This window comes from Durio zibethinus, chromosome 7, assembly GCF_047325235.1.
Source record: "Durio zibethinus cultivar Kanyao isolate XHJ-2024 chromosome 7, ASM4732523v1, whole genome shotgun sequence".
NCBI classification, from domain to species: Eukaryota; Viridiplantae; Streptophyta; class Magnoliopsida; order Malvales; family Malvaceae; genus Durio; species Durio zibethinus.
In genome coordinates, this window is record NC_143168.1 from 24,624,031 (window position 1) to 24,649,178 (window position 25,148).

At 26.6% G+C, this 25,148-nt stretch overlaps 1 pseudogene across 1 annotated transcript; it reads left to right on the forward strand.

The window, feature by feature from the left end:
* Positions 1-5,968: 5,968 nt before the first annotated feature.
* LOC149518228 (protein PHR1-LIKE 1-like) lies at positions 5,969-9,655 on the forward strand (annotated as a pseudogene). Its single transcript, XR_016343436.1, has 6 exons — positions 5,969-6,178; positions 7,589-8,189; positions 8,713-8,906; positions 9,003-9,079; positions 9,172-9,211; positions 9,295-9,655. The product of XR_016343436.1 is annotated as a protein PHR1-LIKE 1-like (transcript).
* Positions 9,656-25,148: the final 15,493 nt, after the last annotated feature.

A 25,148-nucleotide genomic window follows, 5' to 3' on the forward strand; every position in this document is an offset into this window, starting at 1 on the left:
AACAGGGAAATTGATCCTACCCCTGTTGGACTGGATAGCTCATACTAAGTCTCTAGGGAATAGGGAGAAAATATTAGTGCTATTAATCTGTAAACAGAATTTTGGTGCTACATATCGTTTCATTATTATGGCCCCCATGAACACGTTGCTTTATGCTCATCAGCACTCGGGACCTAGTTCTTCCCTTAGTCTATTGATTCTTTGCTATTGTGCCATGACCATTGAAAATAAAAATAACATTGCATTTCTTCTAAATGGCTTCATATGTAATCATACAATTGAATCAAATCTCCAAATCTATCTTAGACAAGAGATTTCATGAACCATAACTTTCCTAATCAACGATGACCAGTCGAGGTTTCGAGAGGTGGGTCTGTTTCTCAAAATAGCTGACTATATATTGCCAATTTTTATGAAAAACGAAACAATTCATAGAAGCTTAAATCTAACCTATCCATAAGTTCTTTTGGCTATTGATTAGAAAACATTACAAGAAATAAACAGAAACAAATTATAAAAAGCGAAGTTAGAAGAATATCACTTCTGAGTTCATAGATTTAAGTAAATTGAGAATTGAGCTTAAATTTCCTTATTAGACTATAAAAGTTTCAAATATCCTCATTGGTTAGATTTTTTTAGTATATATATTTGTCTGAAATACTTTCTTGTTTTTATATCTTTTTTATTAGAATATTATAAACTACGTTTTGTTTAAATCTAAATTCCCCAAAATTCCAATCTCCTCTGAACTTCTTTGGCAAGAAGCAAAAATTTGATTAAAAATATCAAATTCAAAATTTAATTTAATTGATTTATTAAATTATTTTTAACAGCAGATATTTAATAAATTTAAAATTAAAATATAAAAACATGTAATTTTTAATCTTAAATTATAATTTTATTTTTTTTTTTTAAAAAAGCAAGTTGACCAAAATCCAGATAATATAAAATAAACTAACAAGAGAGAAATTTCAAGTCGACTTGAAAAACAAAAGAGTATCCCATAAACAAAAAAACTACCACTAATTTATGGGCCCGTATTCAATCTTTTTTATTGTTTTTGAATTATTTTATTTTATTTTTTGTTTAGCAGCCTTTCATAATCCCTCGCACCAGCAAACCAAAAAAAAATGAGAAATTATACTTTCACCCTTGGTTTTATCATTTTACAAATAAACCCTAAGTAAGATAAGATTTCATTTCCTTTATATAAAGATTACAATGCAATTTCTCCTTTAAAATACTAAAAAATAGTTTAATTTTTATATTTAAAAAAATCATTTTTATACTTAAACTTGTTTATTTGACGTTTAAAATTAAGATTGTAATCTAATGAAATTTCATGTTTTGAATTGTCAATACAATTATAGGATATTATATGTAAAAAAAAAAAAAGAAATCTATGCGGCGGAAATATGATTTTCCCTAAAAAATACAAGAAAACACAAGTACGTTTGCTAGTTGTAATAAAATTCGTGTCTTTGTTGAAACCGAGAAGCAAAAAAAAAAAAAAAAGTTAGTTGAAACCCTTTTTGGATATTTTTCATTTTCTGAGAAAAAAAGTTTTACTTATATAATATATGGACCGTAATTTAGATTAACCTTTGGTACCCAATTCTCAGAAAAGCTTCTTTTGTTGAGTTTTGTTTTTTCTAGTTAGTTGTGGTAAGTTATGAAATGGGTCGTTTCTGATTTTTATTATTAATAGGCTGATTGTTTTTTTTTATTGGTTGAGTTCTTGGATTGGTCTGCCGAAAAGGAGCAAAGCAGTGGCAAAAATTCAGCAATGGAGGAATCAATAGGAGAGCTAACAGGGTGATGAAGAAAATTATAGTTCTGCCCTTTGTTAGATGAAGCATAATCCCACCAAGGAAACTGTCATAACTTAAAGGAAAGTGCATTGTATATATTTTTCAAATTTGTGCAACTATATCACCATTTTGCATTCCCCTATATTTTAGACAAGAGATGTCACTCATGATCAGATGATCATATCCCACACAGCTAAGATCACATGATCAGTTGAGGTTTCCAAAGGTGGATCTGTTACCAATGGAGCTTGAAATTGAACAACCATTATAAGAAATAAACAGAAACAAATAAAAAGAGAAGTTAGAAGAAGATTACAGGGTTTTGGAAGCTTAATATCAAGGTCACTCTCACTCCTGACTTTCCTCTGTGCAGAGAGAGATGCCCTCTTAGCCACTGTTGCCATGACATCCTTTGATAACTCCCTCCCCATATCTTTTGTAAAGAGAAAGTTCTGTATTTTCACAAGAAAAAACACAATTGATTTTTGTATTCATTGCATGAAGTTACTCGCTAGACCTAGACATCAACACGGATGGGCGTGAATTTTTACGAGGAAAATTTGCATGTCTTGGCAAGCTTTCCTTTGCAAAAATATAAAATTATTATTATTATTATTATTATTATTATTATTATTATTATAAAACCATTGAAACTTACTTTCATTTCAATTTATAAAAATAATTGATTAATTATTAAAATCAAATATTTAAGTGTTATGATTCTAATTTTCGAACACTTACCATGCAACAATGAATAAAATTAACATGATAAATCATTATGAGTCTTTTTTTTTTTTTAATTTTCATTCTATATAAATAAAATTTTTAATTCCTGAATAAGACTTATCTCAAAATTTCAACCTATTTAAAATCAAATTTTACTTTTTTTTTATATAAATAAGATTAAATTTTTAATTTCAATGATCAAAATTTAAATTCTAAAAATTTTAAATATATAAAAAAATTATATTTAAAAAATATATAGTGTATAATGTGTATATATATATATATATAAACAACCCTTGATTTTGTTTCTCATCAAATGACTTGTGTTTTTAGCAACTTATCAAGGTTATTAACTTTATTATCATCATTACTTTAATTTCACAATTACATAATACATAAAATTTTGAAAAATTTATTACAACTTGGAAAGTACTATGATGTAATTAATTTCAGCTTCAAAATTTTGTTCACACTTGGAAACCAAGCCAAGGGGGAACACCATCTAAACAATAAATTTTATTAATATGCCATGTACAGATTTTCCTTTGAATATGTCACATGGCACTTTCTCCATTTTTTTTCTTTTTTTTAATGGGTTTTTTTTTAATAATTTTTACTAGATTTAAAAAAATAATTTACTTATTTTTTAAAATTTTATAAAATTTTTTTAAGATGGACCTACTTTATCAAGTTTTTTTTTCTTTTTTTTATTCACCTATTAAATAAATTTTGTTTTGTATGGAATTTAACCTCGGTGCCAGTGCGCATCCCCAATTTTTTTTTTTTTAATTTTTAAACTCTTTCATAAACTTTTTCTTTTGTTTTTACTTTTTTTTTCAAGATTTTTTTATATTTAATATATATTTTTTCATTTAAATTTTTTTAAAGCTGGGATACACTTTACACTAAGCTTCTTTTTTTTTTTTTTAAATTTCTTTTTTATACTTTTTTATAAATATATTTTTTAAAGATTTTAAGTTCCTTTTTGTATGGAACACACTTGATATCAAATGTATGTCACATTTTTTTTTATTTTTTTAAATTTAATAAATATATAAAGATTTTAAATTTTTTTATGGGATCCACTTGATACAAGGCTATGTCAAGCCAAGTCATTTGCATCTTTTTCTTCCTTTTTTTTTTTTTTCTTTTATCTATTTTAATATTTAATAAATATTTTAAATATTTTTTAAAATTTTGGAGCGAGGTCCATTTGATATTACTAGTTAAATTTTTTTAATTTTTTTAAAAAAATATTATGGAGGTGTCTTTGTCACATTGAGATTTCATTTTTCTTTTTTTTTTTGATCTTTATTATTTTTTTAAATTCATGATATAAATATATGTTTTAGTTTTCATTTAATTTTAATTTTGTATATGTATATGTACTATATAATAAGATAATTATTTATTACCATAATTTAATAAATTCATATACCATTTTCATTTGGCTTCCTTTTTTGTTTTTTCATCATTTCTTTGTTTATATTTTAAATTGTGCATACATACGAAGATTCTACGAGGTGCCACATGCCATTTCAATTCAGTTTTTCTTTTTCCTTTCTTTTTTTTTCAATATTTAATTAATTTTTTATTTTTAAGCTTTTTATATAAGGACTCATTTGATATTATTGATTCAAAATGTATATTTTTTCATTCTTTTTAATTTTTATGTATTAAGTCTATATTCGATTGGTTTCAATTTCTCTAAATCCAACAAGTGTATTTTTTAATTTGAGATCAGATTGAAATTTTTTTTCAAAAATTAATGTCAAGTTAGATGCGAATTTATGGTGTTTTACCCCTTCGAATGTATATAAATATATATGTTATTATTTGTTTTAATTTTCTATTTCTATACACACATTATATTAATAAATTATTATTTAATATTTTAATTTAATAAATCTACATTGCATCCTCATTTGGCTTTCTTTTATTTTATTTTATTTTTTCATTTTCAAATGGCATCCCAATTATTTCTTCTTTTTCTTTTTTTTTCTTTGTCTATTTTTCCTTTTTCTTCATTATTTTATTCTTTTTTGTATTTCAATTAATAAAAATATTATTAAATATTTAATTAAATATATTAATATTTTAAACTCAATTGGAATGTCATATTGTATCTTTGAGAGTCCTTTTTCCTTTTTGTTTTGTTTTTCTTTTCCTTTTTTATTTCTATTTTTATGCTTTTTAATTAAATTAATTTTTTGAAAAAAAAGGCCAATGATAATTTTGCATACACTCACAATTGACTTTTTTTTTTCTAGTTTTTTAATTTAACAAAATTTAGAAAATGTGTCAATAGATAGAGATACTAAAGCAATTCATACTAAAAGGATTTCGTTGTATCTCAATCCAATATAAGGTAATTTTTTCAAATTAAGATCAAGCTTAGATGAGTAGAGTTTTTTTTAGAAAAATAAAATCGGAGTGGAAGCATATTAAAAGTATTTTGGGTTGACCCATATTGAGATATATATATATATATATATATATATAAATATATATTTTTTATTATTAATTTTTATTATATATAATATTTGATGCGAAATTAATATTTTAAATTCAATAAGGTATCCATATGGTTATTTTTTATTTTTTTATATTTTTCACTTTTTTAATTTTTTTAATTAGATAAAGTTTATTAAAAAAAATGAGGTAATTGAGATATCTACGTCACTCTTATTTAGCTCTTTTGTTTTTTTTTTATTTTTTAATTAGATTAATTTTGAGATAAAAAAATTAAATTAATAAACATAATAAAATAAAAAAAATTTGACCCTTGACAATGCACGAATAATCATACTAGTACTAATAATTTCTGTCATTGAAAAATTGTAATGCTACAGAAAGAAAGCAATGTTTGTTAAAATCTAAATTCCAAAAATTTCAAGATACAATTTGACCAAAATCCAAGTAGCATAAAATAAACTAAAACAGGAGAAATTTCAAGTGGATTGGCAAAACCAAAGGAGTATTAAAAAAAAAACCCACCACTTGTTTATGGGCCCACTAATTTATTCATTCCCTTTTGCTTAGCAGCCTTTCATAATCACTCACACCACCAAGCCAAAAAATGATAAACTATATTTACACTCCTTGAATTTATCAGTTTTACAAATAAACCCTTAGCAACAATAATAATTCATCTCCTTTTATAAAGGTTACAATGCAAATTCACCTTATAAAAAATAGTTTTATTTTTATATTTAAAACGAAATCATCTTTTATACTTAAAGTTATTTATTTAAAGTTTAAAATTTAGATTATAAAAAACTGAAATTTCACGTTTTGAATTTTTCAACAGAAGCATAGGATATTACATGAAATCCAAGGGGCACAGCTATGGTTTTCTCAAAAAAAAAAAAAAAAAAACAAATAAGAAAACAAATAAACACACGGACGTTGCCTACTTGTGATAAAATTCGTGTCTTTGGAGAAACCAAGAAGAAAAGAAAAACAAAAACAAAAAGCATCCTTTTTGGATAATCCAAAAGGAATATTTCTTTCATGTGCTGTTTCTCGTCCCTGTTTTGGTACTCTGGTTTTCTTGGTCCTCAAAAACATCAGCTTTTCTATTTTATCCGATTACCAACTTCTTAGGGATCCATTTGTTCTTGATTTCAACAACATTCAAAGTAAGATTCTTTTATACCCTTTTTGAATTTTTTTTTGAAAAAAAAAGTTTTACTTATAGAATATATTGACCATAATTTATTAACCTGGGATACCCAATTCTTAGAAAAGCGTCTTTTGTTGAATTTTGATTGTTTTTAATTAGTTGTGGTAAGTTATGAAATGGGTTTTTTATGTTCTTGGTTTGGTCTGGTTTGGTTATTACGGAAGCTGTGTTATTGATTATTTGCTTTCTGAAGTGTCTTTTCAGTTTTTGTCTAACAACTTCATCGATTGGAATTTGGTTTTCGGTTGGTGGGGAAAGTAGTCACCTTTTTTTGTTTTGGACAAGTGAGAGGTGATGGTTTATGTCAATTTACTAGAAGCTTTCTTGTGTGTTTTTTTTTTTTTTTTTTTTTGGTATTTGTAATTGATGCTTTCTTGAGGTTACTCTAAGTAAATTTCCTTATTGTGGCTTTCATAGACTTTGAAAATTTTTTTTTTCATTTTTACAATGAATAGGTTTTTATGTGATTTTTGTTTGAGTGGAACTTGAAATGGATTTAATTGGACAGTGGACTTTGGTTGATTTATTTCCTGCTAGTACTTCTTCATTCTTTCATTTGTCAAAAATCAATTTATTTGCTCGTTCATGGTGATTCTGCTTCCACTTTTAGAGATATCCACTTGTTCGTAAAGAAATTGTATCGCTTTTTATGTGATTTTTCTTTGGACATGAATATGAGATGGATTTAGTTGGACAGAAGATTCTGGTTGATCCGCCTCCTGCTAATACTTCTGTAGATTCCATTTCCTCAAAAATCTTGCTTTTTTACTGTGCTCCTGCATCAATATTTAGAGATATCAACTTGTTGATCAAGATATTGGGACTCTTTTGGTCAAAATCACTTCAAGTTATTATTTTTTTTTTGGGTTCTTTACTTATTTCTTTCTATGACAGAAGTAAAATATATTTTATTTCTTTAGTCCCCCGTAAATGATCTATTTTTTTTGGGTAATAAATGGTCTCTTTTTTGGCTTTGACTTATTGGTATGAGATTAATGGAGTGGTTGTAAATACTGAAAATATTCAAATTTGTATGGAAAACCAATGTAATGGTTCCTTTTTGGTTGAGGTGAAGTGAAACTGTCATTTCTCATATGATGGTTTTACTTGTTAAGTTTGTATGTTCTAGAAATCATTTTGCAGTGGTCATGTCATCATTACTTGTAGTTCATGGTTCATGATCAAGAAATGGACATGGTTATACTTTTATTTGATCATAAGTAATAGAGTTGTGTAACCATGTCCTATGATAATGCAAAGTAAGTTTAGAGCCACTGAATCAAAGATTGTTGAATTTCTTGATATATGACGTTAGCAAGCATCTTGCTTTGTTTATTCAGGTTGCTGATATTTAGATATAAAACAGCTGATAATCGGGAACTTTGGTCTCTGCTGCTATGTCTTCATCGTTTCCAGCCTCCCTACTCCTTTCAAAGTGAGGTATCCCATATTGTCTGGTTCTTTACAGGTTTCCTCAGGAAGGGAAATGATGAAAACCTATGTATCACCAAAAGAATCTCCATTACCCTTACCCACCAATGGAACCCCTGGGAATTTGTTTCCATCCCTTTCCATAACCACCAATGACATGCATGCCTCAGCTTTAGCACATGATCAACATTCTCAAAATCCTGCATTCATTTCTCAGTCTTCAAGGGAATTAGCATCTTTCCACCTCGATTCTTTATTTTCAGGACAGCCCACAGCATTAATTAGTCACCCACAGGAGAAATAAAGATGTTTCTTGGTCTTTAGATCGGCTTCAAAACTTTCTTGATTTGCCTGAAAATGTTCCTGGTCCAAATGAGCTGGTGGAAAGCAGCCCTGGTGTCATGGCATCTGATGACCACCATAAGAGAATCGGTTGGCAGGAGTGGGCAGATCAGCTGATCTCTGTTGATAATGCTCTGGATACAGACTGGAGTGAGATTCTCGGTGATACCAATGTCTCAGATCCCAAACTGAAGGTATATGTTCCTGAATTTTATTAGATAGAATTGGTGCAGAAACGTCTTAAGCAACTTTTAAGGTTAATTATTTAATTTCTTTGGCAGATGCTCAGTTTATTCTTTGTTATTTTCTGGTTTTACAATTCTCAAGGTGACACAATTTTGCCACTGCTGCTCTTAACTTCATATCAACTTTTGAAACTTTCCTTCTTTAGACACTATATAAAATCTGATTCTCTTTAGAACTTTTAACTACCAAAATTCAACTAACTCATGATTTTTCATACTATTTCCTACTTAGCTTCCAAGGACATTTTCCCATGGAGAAAAAGTACTTGGTTGTGGATGAAAACCCCATTATCTTAGCCGTTTGCTTTTAGAGAGGACAAGATCTATCTGGCCCAGTTATAGATGTGCCATCAGAAGCTTTGTTTTTTTTTTTTTTTTTTTTTTTTTTGTGAACTATAATTTGCTTTTGTTTGAATGTCTGTGTGTGTTTTTCATTTCTTTTGGTTTATGAAAAAACTAAAAAATGTATCAGCTGCTGAAACCTTCTGGTGATATCTCAAATCAACAGCCTCAGTTTCATCAGAATCAACCTGCAGCACATGGATAATTTTCTAGTGATGCTTTACCCATCGATCACTGCTCCTCCAACAAAGCCCCGTATGCATTGGACACCGGAGCTTCAAGAGGCTTTTGTGGAAGCTGTTAATCAGCCGGGTGGCAGTGAACGTGCGTATTACACATGTTGTAAATTTTCTCATTACCATGTAGGGAATGATTTATATACATCATTTGCTAATTTTGGCTAATAATTTAAACTTACAGGAGCTACTCCAAAAGGTGTCTTAGAGCTCATGACTGTTGAAGGCTTAGCAATCTATCATGTTAAAAGTCATTTGCAGGTCTTTATGTAATCTCATCTTATTTATCCCTTTAACTACTGTCTCTAACAAGCTTGTAATTTTAATGGAATATTTTCCTATTCTGAATCCAGAAATATAGAACCGCCAGATACAAGCCGGAATCATCAGAAGGTAATACAACTAGAATACTTTCAGCTACTTTTCGCTGTATTTTCTTAGTATCATTTTGAATTTTCTTGTCGCATAATTGTCAGCATAGGATACCATTCTGTTGTTCCCTTCGGTTTTTTTCCAAAAACTCATAATGAAATCCTCCCAAGAAAAGTTCTACAAAACTACCACAGGAGATGATAACAATGGCATTTCAGGCCTCTTTCAATGCAGAGGTGACCTAAGCAACATTGGCTGCTACAAATGGGTAACCTCACTTCCTGAAATGTTTAACACTTTGTGTAACAATGTTGTTTCTGCCCGGATTCAGCTACATGGCTGCTATGTTCACTATGAAGCTGATGAGTTCATTGGATCAAACATCTTTTATTATATTGCATGGATAAGATTTTTGAACCTCAACTTACAATGATTGGAAATGTCTTGGCATAAAATTTCAGCATATGATTATATGTTTTCTCTCTTATTTGTATCTTTAACTATATTAATCATAGTATCAAAAAACTATATTAATCATAAAATTAATTTTATTTATTTATTTATTTTAAATGAATTTGACTTTAGAGGATCACTTCTACTCCTTTTGAAGGATAATATATTTGATACTACTATTATGCCGTTGATAAATAAATATGTATAATGTTTAAAATAATATTTGTCTAACACCTAAATGTACTAACACCAAAATATTTTATAAAATAGAGAATGGATCAATTTAAACTAGTATAAAATTAAATAGTGTTACACATTTTTTTAATAATTGATTTCAATAGATTCAATGAATGAGAGAAACAAATCAACAAGAAAAAAAATGGTTTAATCTTTTTCCATTGATCTATTGAAATCAAGGTTTAAAAAAATTGTAAAACTTTTTAATTTTACACTAATATAAATTAATCTGATTCTCCATAAAATATTGATCCATTTCCAAGGTTGTATTATAAAAAAATTTTCAACTATCTCAAAAAAGAGTTAATTTTTAAAATTTACCTAAAACGTTTGTACATAACTATTATTTGGCATATTGATAAAATATTGAATTATTAAAACTCAACCCCAAACAATATGAAATATAAAAAGAGGTCATATTTAATGTATTTTTAGTATATAGGTTTCATACACTTATAATGAATTAAATGATATCATCTCATTAATGAGTAAATATCAACCCTTAAAATAAATATACAAAAAATTAATATTATTTAAAAATTTATTCATTAATGAAATGACATTAACTTATTTATTTAATTAATACATCATCTAATTCATTGTTTACATAAAAAGATTTATACTCTAATAATATATCAAATATAAACTTAAAACGTATAAAAATACAAAAAGTTTCAATAGATTTAACATCTATAAACCATAAACTATCATAAAATGGGTTACCTAAAATTTGTTGAGCAAAAAACCTCCAATCCAACCAAGCTAACATAAGGAAAATAGAACAATTAATCAATCACACAAGATACAGCAATTTAACGTAGTTCAGGTTAACCGACTTATGTCCACAAATGAGAAACAAGATCTATTAGTTGTAAAAAATTATAAATATACATCAAAACATATCAATCACTCAATAATTAATAACCATATACACTCATGCACCCATATCTATATAGACTCACTTAGTCTAGTCTAGTCCACTCATAAACATACACTCATAAGATGTAAAATTTCAGTAGTCTTATGGAATGTCTATCTCATAAAATTTTACAACTGTCTTACATTTTTTTTTCATACATAACTTTATAAAGTTTTTTTTTTTTATTTATAAGCATACAAACTTGTCTATTAAGAACTTTTTTTCTCTTAAATTTTTTTTTTACAAGTATTCTTTTTCATCAAGTAATATCTAACCAATCCCAAACAAATCTGTTATGAAATTTGAGTCGTTATTCCTAACAATCTTTACCTTAACTCAAATTTCATCAAATCATCTGTTTTCATGCTAGACATGCTTGGTTTCACTTACAATGAAAGTCTCATAATCATCTTCTCTTGTGTGTCTTTATGCAAATCGATCTTCAATCCTCAAAACTTGAACTTGAATTCTTCTCTTGAATCGAGCTTATTTAGGCATGCTTTTTCCTATGGCTCAAACCTTCAACTCTTTCTACATCTTAAACTTTAGCTCTGATACCACTTATTGGAGATCACCATAGCTCTGATACCATTTATTGAGCAAAAAAACTCCAATCCAATTAAGCCAACAGAAGCAAAATCAAACAATCAATCAATCACACAAGAAATAATAATTTAACGTGGTTCGATCCAATTGACCTATGTTTACGGATGAAAAATAAGATCTACTAGTTGTAGAGAATTACAAACATATGTCAAAACATATCAACCACTCAACAATCAATACTCATAGACCCTCTCAATCTCTTTTAGTCTTATAAAATATTATCAACTCAAACAAACATAAACTCATATATACTCATGCACCCATATCTATGTGAATCCTCTCATTATTCTTTAGTTTACTCATAAATATACACACCCATGAGACGTAAACCTTCAGTAGTCTTATGAGGTGTCTATCCCATAAAATCATACAACTCTCTTATATCTTTTTTTATACTTAACCTTATAAAGATTTTTTCTATTTACAAGCATACAAATTACCTATTAAGAATCTTTTTTCTCTTAGAATTCTTCTTCTACAAGTCTTACTTACCTAATATGAATCTCTTTTCTCTTAAAATTCTTCTTTTGTAAATCTTCTTGTCCATTAAGCAATACCTAACTAATCTCAAACAAATCTATTATGAGATTTGAGTCACTATTTTCAATAAAATTTACGGATCTCATTTTAAATTAGATTAAAATTGTAATATACCAAAAAATGATAAATTTGGAATTTCAAGTGGAAAAGTCAATAATTATATTTTCTAATGGTTTTTGTTTTTAATTAGATTTTTGCTTATCATTTACTTACTGTATTTTTACTTAGATAAAAGTTATTTTAAAGTAGATTTTTGATAAAAATTAAAAAAAAAAAATTGTTATCACTATGAACAAATAATACATATTGTAAGAGAAATTTAAAAAATATCCTAAATGATTTTTCTTGATCAAATTGAATACTTCACATTTCAATACTTTGTAAAAGCAAAAATTATTGATTTTTTATCAAATTAAATTACATATTAATTATATTTTAAAATAGTAATTATTTGTTGAAACTTGATAATAAAGTTGCATATTGTATAAATAATTAAAATTAATAAAGTGCATATTAATCAAAATTTGTATAACATAAAATGTTTGTCCCACTTTCAAAATTTATTCATTACCGTAGAATTTATTGTAAGTTCTACCATTAATGTAAAATTTAAACTCTATAGATAAGATAATTCAATGTAAACTTTAACTTTTTTTATTCAATTAGTAAATCTATATAGTAAAAGTATTAAATTCATATTTATATTCGAGAAATATTAGCTATTGACAATTAAAATTAAAATTTAAAAATGAAATAAATAGAATATTTAAAAAGTCGATAGAATAAACTTATTTATAACGTATATAGATCATTCGTATGATACATTCATACTTGTGTGTCATGTCCCATGGGCTATATGCTAGTTCTTAGCCCTAAAATCTTTAGCCTATGACCCAAGAATATTCTCATCCAAGTGATTAAAAAAGGATATATTCAATTATTCAAAAATGCTCCCCCAATCAACCTAAGCTAACTAACCAAAAGTTAATATTCCCTTCCTTTTAAAAGTTAAAATTTAAAGGCAACAATGTTCATAATGCTTCCAAATAATGTTCCAAAAACAATTAACCGAACAAGTAAATCCAAATATTCTCTTTCAAGTTATTGATAAAAAAATGTTGATTAATTATTCCTTTCTTCTAACAATCAAGGCCTAAAGTAGTTGTTATCTTTTTTCTTTAAGGAAAAATAAAGTTTAAAGTTGAACCTCTTATTGCCAATAGACTTCTCCAATCGTACCAAACAAATTTTAAATTATACTTCTTCTGTCCCTAATTTTTTGGATGTTATTAATTTTTATGAAATTTAGGAAAAGAATTTTAATTTTAACGTATTTATTATTAAAATTTAAATTTTTTATAAAATTAAAATTTCATAATTTTTAATGTCAAAAAAGTAAAAAAAAAAGAAATTTATAAAATATAATTTTAAATTATAAAAATAAAAGTTTTAGATATTCAAAAAAAGAAATAAAACATTACTTTAGAATATCTAAAAAAAATAAAGATGAATAGAGAAAATTAAAGATACAAGAAATGACCTCTAAAATTCTTTTTCCAAGCTGAAGTTATCGAATCTCATCTCTCCTAAGACTTCTTGAATTTTATGTACAAAAAGATAAAAAAAGTAGAGTGGAATATGGAAAAGGTGGAGTGGAATATATTTAGATTCCATGCTAACGTATAAAATTTATAGTCTAATAATTCATCAATATAAACCTTAAACATATAAAAATACAAAAAAGTTTTGATTGACTTGTTATCTGTATAACATCATAAAGTGGGTTACCTAAAATTTATGAGCCCATTTTAAATTGGATTAAAATAGTCATAGGCCAAAAAATGGTAAATTGGGAATTTCGAGTAGGAAAGTCAATAATTATCCTTTTTTTAATGGTTTTTATTTTTAATTAGATTGTTGTTCTACATTTTTTAGAGTTTTTTTATTGATAAAAGTTATTTTAAAGTAGATATTTGATAAAAATAAAAAAAAAATTGTTATCAAAATTAACAATACATATTTTCCTCAAAAAATAACTTGTAACTTTTTTAAGAGAAATTTAAAAATATCCTAAATGATTGTTCTTGATCAAATTGAATACCTCACGTTTCAATACTTTGTAAAAGCATGACTAGTTTTTTTTTTTTATCAAATTAAATTACAAATTTTATATATTTTAAAATTTTAATTATTTGTTGAAACTTGATAATAAAGTTGCATTTTGTACAAAAAATTAAAATTAATAAAGGGCATATTAATCAAAATTTGTATAACATATAATGTTTGTCCCATTTTCAAAATTTATTCATTAACATAGAATTTATTGTTTCTAAGGTCCAACTTTAATATAAAATTAAAACTCTATAGATAAGATAATTCAATGTAAACTTTAACTATTTTTTTATTTAATTAATAAATCTATTTAGTAAAAGTATTAAATTCATATTTATATTTGATAAATATTACTAATATTTACAATTAAAATTTAAAAATGTAATAAATAAAATATTTTAAAAAAATCGATAGAATAAACTTATTTATAACATATATAAATTGATCGTATGACATTTATATTTGTGTGTCATACTGTATTCTTTTTAGCTATTTGCTAATGTAATACCACAACCCAAATAATAATTGGGCTAGACTAATACTAAAATCCATCAGTTTATTAAGATATTATTTAATAAAAGAAAAAAATTAAAATATTAGATGAAAGAAAACCTAATTATCGTGAAACAGAAATGAAATAGAGTTCTTCTTTCTCATCTTCTTTAAGATTAGAGAATACGAAAAATTAATATTCTCTTTCTTTTAAAAGTCAAAACTTAAAGGTAATAATGTTAATAATGCTTCCAAATAATGTTCCAAAAGCAGTTAACTGGACAATTAAATCCAAATATTCTCTTTCAAGTTATTGATAAAAAATGTTGATTAATTATTTCTTTCTTCTAGCAAACAAGGCTTAAAGTAGTAGTTATCCTTTTCGTTTTTTTAACAAAAAAATAAATCTTAAAGTTAGAATCTTTGATTGCTAATAAACTTCCTCAATTGTACGAATCTAGGCTTAAATTATATTACTTCCATCTTTATTTGTTTGGATGTTATTAATTTTTACAAAATTTAAGAAAGAAAACTTTGATTTTAATGTATTTAATATTAAATTTTAAATTTTTTATAAAATTAAATTTTTATGATTTTTATGTCAAAAAAATTAAATAATTTTAAAATAGAAAAAACAAGAGTTTTGACATTAAAAAAAAGACAATTTTGAAATATCCAAAAGAAATGAATAAAAAAATGAGAATGAGTACAAGAAATGACCTCTAATAATCTTTTCCAAAGTTGAAGTTAGGGAATCTCATCTTCCCTAAGGACTTCTTTAATTTTATATACAAAAAATAAATAAATAAATAAACAATAGACAATTCATTTCTTCCAAACCCCTATCAAGTCATGCTTAAATATTCCTCTATTCTTTCCTTCCGTATGCTCCCAATCAACAAGCAATTATATAAATTTTTTTTCTTTTTTTTTGTTTTTTGTTCAATATTATTCAAGGTTTTTTTTTTTTAAGCACTAGTTAGGAGTAATTTGCAAGAACAAATTGTATTTTAGATAATACTTAAAAAGTTAAATGTAATATTTATATTTCGATATTAAAACTAACAGAATCTTCTATTTGCAAGTATATAAATGCTTCCAAATTCCTTATAAACGTTCTATACAAACTCTTTGTAATTTGGTTTTATATTCTTCAACTCTTTCAGCCCTCACAAATCACAATACTCTTGTCCATCTTCTCTCTCTGTCTCTCTTACTCTCTTCGCATCTCCTAATCTTTCCTTTCTGTGTTTGTGTGAGAATTGAGATCATGGACATCAAACCTTTCCTTCATGAACACCACTTGCTCTTTGATGAATACTTAGATCAAGAGGCATTTTGTTATCATTGCAATCGGCAAATTGATGGTTGGGCCTTTACTTGTGAAACCTGCAAGTTTTGGCTACATCAATCATGTGCTAGACAACAATTGCCTTCTACGATTTCACATCCTCTCCATTCTCAACACCTTCTCACTCGGATCTTTGCTGATTATTTTTATGTTTGTAGTAAATGTTTTAGTCTTACTCGACACTGCATATATAGATGCAAGGATTGTAATTTCAACCTTGATCTCTTATGCGCTTCTTCAACTACTAATGATGAGACCCCACATGAAGAGTGGGAAAGATCTTATCATAGATATAAAACCATTGAGCATTTCAGCGACGTACATAAATTGTTCCTGTTCAACTATAGGAAAGTAGGAAAGGATGAGTATATTTGTAGATGGTGTGAGAAGCTTCTGTCAGGAATGTCCTATGGTTGTTTCTTTTTTCGTACTTCTGAAGAGTTCTTCCTTCATGAATCCTGTTTGGTTAATATGCCCACTATAATCTCAAAACACCACTTTCATCCATCACACCCTCTTTACTTACGACATTTGCCAGGTCTCATTTGCAATGCTTGTGGAGATAATTTCAAATATAGAGAGGAGAAAGGATATAGTTGTACAAAGTGCAAATTCCACCTTCATGTTACATGTGCTACATTCCAACCCAGTCTAAAACACGAGTTACATGAGCATCATCTCACTTATTTTAAAATAAAACACTACTTTGGTTCTCTCCAATGTAAGAAGTGTAATGAAATGATTGGACTAAATGAGAGTGAGAGTGCTTTTTATCGTTGTGTGGAATGTGAATTCAACCTCCATCTCCGTTGTGCATCATTACCATTTACTGCTAAACATGAGTATCACAGACATGAACTTATGCTTGTCCATTCATTTATAGAAGATGGATCTAATGAATATTATTGTGATATTTGTGAGAAAGAAAGAAAACCAAAACACCATGTCTATTGCTGTAAAAAATGCAAATTTGTTGCACATATCGGATGTGTACTCCATAAGGTAAGTCAGTAAAATAAAGCTTAATTAATTAGCCTCCTTCAACATTTCTTTCAAAAAAAAATTAAACTCTTCCAATTAGAATCTTAACATTACTTTTTTTTTTTGGTGCTAATATTTCCAATTCCCCAGTCCATTGATACCGAATTTGAGCATGGGCCGACATCTAGCTTGGTGGATAGCAAAGCTTCTATAGGAAAAGTGACAGAGCAAGAGGGAACAGAGGTAAGAAACGAAGACTTCCTTACTCATCTCAAGGTATTTGGGTAGGTGAAATAATTGGTAATATTAGAGGGTATATTTATAGAATGATATTAATATATATTATGTAGTTAAACTAATTTAATTTTTATTTACTGAAAAGTGTTATATAAGGTACTTTTTGTGTTTTTTTTTATAAGCTTATTTGTCTTATTTTTCAATAACAAAAATGAATATGCCTTACAGCGCCATTTCAGTTATATAATTTCCATCTCTTTTAGATCTCAACATTAAAAAAAAAAAAAAAAAAAATCTATAGATGAAAGTTTTGGACCTATTCATAGACTTGTTATAAATGTAGGTAAAAATCTAATTTTTCATCATTATTTATTTTACCTTATTTTTGGTGCTTATATTTTTATTTTTACTTTTATTTTTGGATAGACAAGAACTTTTCATCTAAGTATAATAATTACCAACTGTAAGAAAAATATAAGTAATAAATTTTATAGGTCCCATTGTCCATACTGTCTAATACTTTTTTTGTTTCATTTTCTTTGTTTATGGTTTTTTAGGATGTCCCAAAATTATGTCATTTTTTTAACATTTAAAATTCTTATTTTTTCATATTTTAAAATTATTTTTATGATATTTTTATTTTTTGACGTTAAAAGTCTTAGATTTTAATTTTATAAAAAAATGAATTTTAATATTAAAATATTAAAGTCAATTTTTTTTTTTTTTAACTTCATGAAAGTTAATGATACCTAGACAATTTGAGACAAAAAGAGTATATAGTACATAATATTACCAATATTTGAATTGCTTTCAATGGAGTCTAATTTAATTGAAAAATTAAAAGTTTGAATAAAATAATGGCACAACATTTTAAATTTTCAACAAATCGATCATTTTTAATGCACACATTTCAATTCTAACTTTATCACCCTCTTTTTCTATTTTCTTTTAGCATAAGAGAAAATAAAGGTAATTGAAAACAAGTACTAATTAGTAATTACCTCTTTGTAATCAAGTTTGTTCATTCAATCTCTTTTTTTCACCTTTGAAATGCAGATTGACTATTTTGATCATCAACATCCCCTAAGATTTTATGAGGTTATTAGAAAAAATGAAAGTCTTATCTGCAATGCTTGTTGGCTGAAAATCTATGATCAAGCGTATGTTTGTAAATATGGATGCGCAATCTACTTACACAAAGCATGCACCAAATTGTCCTTTCAGCTGCTACACCCTCTTCATCCCCAACATTCTCTCAAACTCATTACCAGTGGGCTTCGGTTTACATGTGATGAATGCAGAGAGCGTGTTGATAGTGGTTACATGTACATGTGCTATGCGTGTGATTTCAAACTTGATGTGAAATGTGCTACTTTATCAGTGCCTAAACATGAGAGCCAACGGCTAAAAGAGATGGAGAGACGATCCAAGTTGTGCCCTTTAAACCAACACCATAAGCTAAACTTCTTCATTTATGGGTCCACTCTACGGACCCATCCCATGTGCCATTTTTGTGCGCAAGTAATCCGGGGACCATCCTATAAATGCATTAATTGTAAATATAAGCTTCATGAATCCTGCCTTGGATTTCCCCTGGAGATGCAACTCCATTTTCATCCACTACACAGCCTTCGCTTAATTCGCGTCAAAAAAAGAATTTGTCTTGTCTGCAAAGACGCATCCTATTTGAAGATCAAGTATAGTTGTTTGCAATGTGATCTCCACCTTCATCCTTATTGTGCTAAATCCCTGAAGCGGATAGTAAAATCTAAGTCTCACGTGCATAATCTTTATTATTTTGGACCAACTGTTCGGAATAACCTCTATCATGAGGAAAAAACATGTGATGAATGCAAAGAAAGGTTTTCTCATACTGCTTTCTATTTTTGTATGGAGTGTGGTATCAAGTTGCATATCAAATGTGCTGTACCACATTCAGTTAAATCCAAATATCACATCCACCCCTTCACTCTTAAGGGTCATTCAATGGAAGAAGATTTGGGAGAATATTACTGCGACATTTGCGAAGAAGAAAGGGATCCACATGATCATTCATATTACTGTGCAAAGTGTGAAGGGTTGTTTGTTGCTCACATAGATTGCGTGCTCAATTCGGTAAGTTCACCCACTATATATAATCTTTAATTCAGAACTTAATTGCTTTTATATTATTGAATTATTTGAAGGAAAATAAGCATAGAAATCTGCATAAACACATCACCACAATATATAATTACACATATGCACCACATTTCATGTTTATTGGAGAATTTATATATTAATCTCATAAGCTTCTTTTAGTTTATGTTTAGCTGTTGGCCATAAAAAAATGAAAATTTATGTCTCTGGTTAATCTTATGGACCAAACATACAAATACTTTCCCTCTATTGTTGAAAGAATAACAAAAGTGTAAAATTAATGAAGTCTGACAGCAAAATCAATGCTTTAAATCAGGTTGAAGAAAATGCAGAAGCAGAAGAGCCATCCACAAATCTGGCATCAGACTTTGAGCACACCTAAATACCGGCTAGCTGAGAAGGAAATGTACGGATGAATCAACAGGAGGAGCAAAGCAATGGTGAAAATTCAGTAATAGAGGAATCAACAGAAGAGCCAACATGGTGATGAAGAAAATTAGTTCTTCCCTTACTTTGCTAGATGAAGCATAATTCCATCAACAAAACTGTTATCAGTTGAAGGAAGGAAAGGACTGCATTGTATATATTTTTCAAATTACTGCAATTATATATGTTAGTACCTTGCATTCATTCTCCTATAATTTAAACGGTTTGAGCATTCAGTTGAAATTTTCTTTCACTACTTAGTTTGCATTGTCATAACTTCTAATATGTGATTGCTTTGTTGGGTGGAAGAAACTGTGCTAGTAATGGAAACACCCTTAAATTTGAGATTGGACCTTGAGGATATACTAATAGAGGAAAGGCAGAGAAAATAAATCAACAAGGATATTAATAGAACCAAAAGAAGAGCAACTTAGACAGGAAATTGATCCTACCCCTGTTGGACAGGATAGCTCATACTAAGTATCTAGGGATTAGGAAGAAACAATTCATAGAAGCTTCAATCGAACCTATCTATAAGTTCTTTTGGTTATTGATTAGAAACGATTACAAGAAATAAACAGAAATAAACTACAAAAAGAAATGTTAGAAGAAGATCACTTCTAAGTTCATAGACTTAAATAAATTGAGAATTGAGCTTAAATTTCCTTACTAGACTATAAAAGTTTCAAATATCCTCATTGGTTATATTTTTTAGTACATGTACATGAACATTTTGTGTGAAATACTTTCTTGTTTTTATATATATATTTTTATAAGAATATTATATAAACTAAGGATGAAATTGATTTCAGCTTCAAAATTGTCTTCATTTGGAAAATAGTAGGAAACAAACAATAGGGAACACGATGCTAATCATTTTGTCATTGAAGAATTGTAGTGTCATAGAAGGAAAGAAACGTTTGTTTAAATCTAAATTCCCCAAATTTCCAATCTCCTCTAAACTTCTTTGGCAAGAAGTAAAAATTTGATTAAAAATATCAAATTCAAATTTTAATTTAATTGGTTTATTAAATTATCTTTAACATCTGATATTTGATAGATCTAAAATTAAAAGTTAAATACATGTAATTTTCAATCTTAAATTATGATTTTATTTAAAAAAAAAAAAGCAATTTGACCAAAATCCGGATAATATAAAATAAACTAACAAGAGAGAAATTTCAAGTAGACCTGAAAAACAAAAGAGTATCCCATAAACAAAAAAAAACAACCGCTAATTTATGTGCCCACTATTCATTCTTTTTTTTTTTTTCGGTTTAGCAGCCTTGCATAATCCCTCGCACCACCAAACCAAATAAAAATGACAAATTATACTCTCACCCCTTGGTTTTATCATTTTACAAATAAACCCTAAGTGAGATAAGATTTCACTTCCTTTTTATGAAGATTACAATGCAACTTCTCCTTTAAAATACTAAAAAATAGTTTGATTTTTATATTTAACAAAGTCATTTTATACTTAAACTTATTTAATTGAAGTTTAAAATTAAGATTGTAATCTAATGAAATTTCATCTTTTGAATTGTCAATACATCTATAGGATATTTTTCATCTTTTGAGAAAAAAAGTTATATAATATACGGACCATAATTTACATTAACCTTTGGTACCCAATTCTCAGAAAAGCTTCTTTTGTTGAATTTTGTTTTTTCTAGTTAGTTGTGCTAAGTTATGAAATGGGTCGTTTCTGATTTTTATTATTAATAGGCTGTTTTTTTCTCTTTTTTTTTGTGTTCTTGGATTGGTCTGCAGAAAAGGCGCAAAAGCAATGGCAAAAATTCAGCAATGGAGGAATCAACAGAAGAGCCAACAGGGTGATGAAGAAAATTATAGTTCTACCCTTTGTTAGATGAAGCATAATCCCACCAAGGAAACTGTCATAACTTAAAGGAAAGTGCATTGTATATATATTTCAAATTTCTGCAACTATATCACCATTTTGCATTCTCCTATATTTTAGACAAGAGATGTCGCTCATGATCAGATGATCATATCCCACATAGCTAGGATCAGATGATCAGTTGAGGTTTCCAGAGGTGGGTCTGTTACTAATGGAACTTGAAATTGAACAATCATTACAAGAAATAAACAGAAACAAATAAAAAGAGAAGTTAGAAGAAGATTACAGGGTTTTGGAAGCTTAATATCAAGGTCACTCTCTCTCCCGACTTTCCTCTGTGCAGTGAGAGATGCCCTCTTAGCCACTGTTGCCAATTGCATCCTTTGATAACTCCTTTCCCATATCTTTTGCAAAGAGAAAGTTCTGTATTTCACAAGAAAAAAACAATTGGTTTTTATATTCATTGCGTGAAGTTACTCGCTAGACCTAGACATCAACATGGGTGGACGAGAATTTTTACGAGGAAAATTTGCCCGTCTTGGCAAGCTTTCCTTTGCAAAAAAATAAAATTATTATTATTATTATTATTATTATTATTATTATTATTATTATAAAACCATTGAAACTTACTTTCACTTCAATTTATAAAAATAATTGATTTAATTATTAAAATCAAATGTTTAAATGTTATGATTCTAATTTTTTAGTACTTACCATGCAACAATGAATAAGCTTAACGTAATAAACCATTATGAATTTTTTTTTATTTTCATTCAATATAAATAAAATTTCTAATTCCTGAATAAGACTTATATCAAGATTTCAACCTAATTAAAATCAAATTTTACTTTTTTTTTTAATATAAGTAAGATTAAACTTTTAATTTCATTGATCAAAATTTAAATTTTAAGAATCTTAAATATAAAAAAAAAAAACTATATTTAACAAATATTTATAGTGTATAAAATACAAATAAACAACCCTTGATTTTGTTTCTCATTAAATGACTTGTGTTTTTATCAACTTATCAAGGTTATCAACTTTATTATCATCATTATTTTAATTTCACAATTACATAATACATAAAATTTTGAAAATTTTATTACAACTTGGAAAGTACTATGATGTAATTAATTTCAACCTCAAAATTTTGTTCAAACTTCGAAAGTACCAGGAAACCAAACCAAGAGGGAACACCATCTAAACAAATAAATTTTATTACCATACCATGTACACTATTTTCCTTTGAATATGTCACAAGGCACTTTCTCCTTTTTTCTTTTTTTTTTTTATGGGTTTTTTTGTTTATTTAAATTTTAAAAATTTTTACTAGATTTTAAAAAATAATTTACTGATTTTTTTTAAAATTTTATAAATTTTTTTTGAGATGGATCTACTTTATCAAGGTTTTTTTTTTTTCTTTTTTCTAATTTTTTTATCTACCCATTAAATAAATTTTGTTTTGTATGGAATTTAACCCTGGTGCCAAGTGCCTATCCCCAATTTTTTTTTATTTTTAAACTCTTTTATAAACTTTTTATTTTGTTTTTATTTTTTTTCAAGATTTTTTATATTTAATATATATTTTTTCATTTAAATTTTTTAAAGCTGGGATACACTTTACAGTAAGCTTCTTTTTTTTTTCTTTTTTAATTTCTTCTTTTTAAACTTTTTTTATAAATATCTTTTTAAAGATTTTAAATTCCTTTTTGTATGGAACACACTTGATATCAAAGATATGTCACATTTTCGCTTTTTTATTTTATTTTTTTAAATTTAATAAATATTTAAAGATTTTAAATTTTTTTTATGGGATCCACTAGATACCAAGGCTATGTCAAGCCAAGTCATTTGCATCTTTTTTCTTTCTTTTTTTCTTTTATCTATTTTAATATTTAATAAATATTTTTAATATTTTTCAAAATTTTGAAACGAGGTCCACTTGATATTATTGGTTTTTTTTTATTATTTTTTTAAATATTATGGAGGTGTCTTTGTCACATAGAGATTTCATTTTTCTTTTTTTATCTTTATTATTTTTTTAAATTCATGATATAAATAAATGTTTTATTTTTCATTTAATTTTAATTTTGTATATATATATATGTACAATATAATAAGATAATTATTTATTACCATAATTTAATAAATCGACTTACCATTTGGCTTCCTTTTCTGTTTTTTCATCATTTCTTTGATTATACTTTAAATCGTGCATATATACGAAGATTCTATTAGGTGTCACATGCCATTTCAATACATTTTATCTTTTTACTTTTTTTTTCTTTTTTCCATGTTTAATTAATATTTTTTATTTTTAAGCTTTATATATATGGGATTCATTTGATATTATTGATTAAAAATGTATTTTTTATTCTTTTTTATTTTTATCTATTGAACCTATATTTAATGGGTTTCAATTTCTCTAGATTCAACTAGTGTATTTTTTTAATTTGAGATCACGTCGAGATTTTCTTTCAAAAATCAATGTCAAGTTGGAAGCAAGTTTATGGTGTTTTGCCTCTCCGAATATATATAAATATATATGTTATTATTTATTTTAATTTTCTATTTCTATATACACATTATATTAATAAAGTATTATTTAATATATTAATTTAATAAAACTACATTGATTTTATTTTATTTTATTTTTTCATTTTCACATGGCATCCCAATTATCTCTCTTTTTCTTTTTTTTTCTTTGTTTATTGTTCCTTTTTCTTCATTATTTTTTTCCTTTTTGGATTTCAATTAATAAAGATATTGTTTAATATATTAATTAAATATATTAATATTTTAAACTCAATTGGAATGTCATATTGTATCTTACAGAGTCCTTTTTCCTTTTTGTTTTGTTTTTCTTTTCCTTTTTTATTTCTATTTTTATGCTTTTTAATTAAATTAATTTTTTGAAAAAAAGGGCCAATGATAATTTTGCATACACTCACATTTAACTTTTTTTTTTCTAATTTTTTAATTTAACAAATTTTAGAAAATGTGTCAATAGATAAAGATACTAAAACAATTCATCCTAAAAGAATTTTGATTTATCTTAGATTTGATATGGAATAATTTTTTCAAATTAAGATCGAACTGAGATGAGTAGAGTTTTTTCTAGAAAAATAAAATCAGAGCGAAAGCATATTAAAAATATTCTATCTTGACCCATATCGAGATATATATAAAAGTATATATTTTATTATTAATTTTTATTATATATAATATTTAATGCATTAATTTAAGAAATTAATATTTTAAATTCAACAGAGTATCCATGTGGCTATTTTTTATTTTTTTTATTTTTTAATTAGATAAAATTTATAAAAAAAAAATGATGTAATTGAGATATCTAGGTCACTCTTATTTAGCATTATCTTTTGTTATTTTTTTTTAATTAGATAAATTTTGAGATAAAAATTTGAATTAATAAACATAATAAAATAAAAAAGTTTTTGACCCTTGACAATGCACGAATAATCATACTAGTACTAATAATTTCTGTCATTGAAAAATTGCAATGCTACAGAAAGAAAGCAATGTTTGTTAAAATCTAAATTCCAAAAATTTCAAGATACAATTTGACCAAAATCCAAGTAGCATA